Below are 2384 nucleotides of genomic sequence, written 5' to 3'. Positions count from 1 at the left end.
TATATCAAATCTAGTTATGGAGGCATTCAAAGCCATGTACAAGAAATAACCAAATCCAACATGTTATATTCATATTTTAATATATATTTTATTAATGAAACTAACTTGACTTTTATCATAAAAAAATTAAATTAAATCATAATATGAAATTTCAAAATAATTTTGTTTTTCAACTAGAGCTATGTGCATTGTGATATAAAAAAAGAAAAAAGAGGGGCCTTCTCCCCCCTTTACTCTGTTTTCCTGTATCCCGCGCTTATTCAAAGACAAACCGAACCAGCAACACGCACTCTCTCTCTCTATGGTGTTGAACGTGGAATCCAACAATCCTCTCCGATGAAGAAGAAGAAGAGGAAGAAGAGAACCAAAGAACACCACTCCCATCTCTCCCTCAAAAAACCCCAACTCGACCCCATTCAAATCCCCCTCTTTCGTTCCCGAGACTCCCATGCCCGATGTCTCCATTGTAAAATGCACTCCCCCCAGGCCCCCCCCCCCCCCCACCCCAAATTCCGATCATAACCTCCTCTCTGGTTAGTCAGGGTTCTTCCTAATGTATGAATTGAATTATTTCTTTTTTTATTTGCAATTAATTAGGGCTTTGTTTTCTATTTCGATATGCGTGGTGCTTAAAGTAAGTTGAATATGTGCCTGAATTTACTGATTTACATTTTCTTAATAATTAACTTCGAGTCAGATACATGATTGCCCCGAAAAAGAAAGTTTTAGCAGGGAGCAGATGGCTAACACCATGAAATAGAAAAGGAAAACTAAAGTTAACCCTGACGAGGAAAACAGCACAGATGAAGCAGTGGCAAAAAAGGAAGAAAGCATACACTTAATGGAAGAAAAGAAGCTAAGAAAGAAGCAGGTATTTTAGTGATGTTACTGTACTTATATAGTATATCAGTTTATACTCGAAAGTTGTCTAATTAAATTCTGCTGTGCAGCAAGAGAAGTTGCTGGAAGCAACTATGAAGGCTCAAGCGGCGGAGTTGAAAAAAATGGAGAAAGAAATGCAAAACTGAGAAAAAGGGAAATTTGCCCTAGAGTATATTGTTGCTGAATTTGACTCTAGATTAATTGAGCATGGCTCAGTTGGAGGTAAGTTTCTCCTTTTCTTTTCCAATATTTTCCTCTGATATTTCCGTATATTGGTTATGCTAACATATAGGTTTATGAACTCTTTACTTTTTTAGTATAGGACTTCTGCTTACCAAGCTTGCTGATAAGAGCCTTATATATTGCATAAATCAAATCCAGTTGAAAGCTCTCTCCTGTGGAATTGCATAAACCAATTCCCTCTATCTTCCAGAGGGAATTGCGGTCATCGTCACCTACCTTCCAATCCATGTAATTGTTCCACGTAAGGCAGAACACTGCTCTTTTGGCTGCGACTGACATCTAAAACCTTAAACATTTAAACTCTTCAGTTTTTTTTCCTCAAATAATTGCAGCCGGATGAAATGAAATTCAGCCCATCATCCTGGCCAAGGCATAATTTTCTAAGCAAGAACCTTGAATTGCTTGCCCTTGGCCTTTAACTGATCCTTGTAACTTGAACAGATTTGGCCGAGCCCTCTTTGTATCTTTACTGAATCGTAAACTAGAGAGAGAGAGCCATCTTGAACCCCACTTCGAAGCTGCTGGTAAACACAAGAATCTGCAATCCCTTATCCTTTTAATCAGTAACCCAAGTGCTCCTGACTAGAGTCTGGATGACTTATGGAACCCAGCCTCAAAAAATTAATCTTCAGATTGTCATCTCTGTTTCTCAACTCAGCATATACTTTGGATGAGACCGCTCAAGTAGTTAGTACTATTTTCTGTAACTTAATGTCCTCGCCAAGCTAAAGCCTTTTTGATTGTAGAATGTGAATGCACAACATGAATACATTGTTTGGACGCCCTTTTCTGGGGTCTATGTGTTTGCTGAGATCCTTGCTACTGAAACCATGTGACTTTCCAGGCGTGATATTTTCAGGTTTCTGTGTTGTGTTACCAGATAACAAAGAGGTTGCAGAATTGTTTAACAGCATCATAGATGAAAATTGAGTTGTCTGTTTTGTGGGCCGAACACTTTGGCAGCTGGAATGCCTTGCCAAACTAAATCAATGCTGGCTTCAGGCAACGGTAATCTGTTCCAGAGCTAGAGTGACGCCCTGCTGCCAGAAATGAGGCAGTCCGTCCAAGGAATCATTTGAGCTAATCACCATATTCATATACATTAAATACAGTTGCTTCTATCTCGGATAACCTTTTCAATGCCGGCTTCATCCAAAAAGAATGTTGTTTTATTGTGTAGCAGTTTCCATCTCTCTAGTGTTCTCGTTTACTTGATAAACATACTGCTGTGTTCGGTGTTGCTGTGTCAAAATAGAAAT

The 2384-nt window shown here is 38.8% G+C and overlaps 1 long non-coding RNA gene across 1 annotated transcript; it reads left to right on the top strand.

Annotated features, from left to right (window-relative positions):
* The first annotated feature begins 203 nt into the window (after positions 1–203).
* Positions 204–1099, top strand: LOC105123899 (uncharacterized). Its single transcript, XR_841966.1, has 3 exons — positions 204–533; positions 698–871; positions 951–1099. It is a non-coding gene; the product is annotated as an uncharacterized LOC105123899 (long non-coding RNA).
* The last annotated feature ends 1285 nt before the right edge of the window (positions 1100–2384 follow it).

The sequence above is a fragment of the Populus euphratica genome, unplaced genomic scaffold (genome assembly GCF_000495115.2).
Source record: "Populus euphratica unplaced genomic scaffold, PopEup_1.0 scaffold12.1, whole genome shotgun sequence".
Taxonomy (NCBI): Eukaryota; Viridiplantae; Streptophyta; class Magnoliopsida; order Malpighiales; family Salicaceae; genus Populus; species Populus euphratica.
The sequence above is the reverse complement of the archived record's forward strand: the minus strand, read 5'-3'. Positions and strand labels throughout refer to the sequence as shown.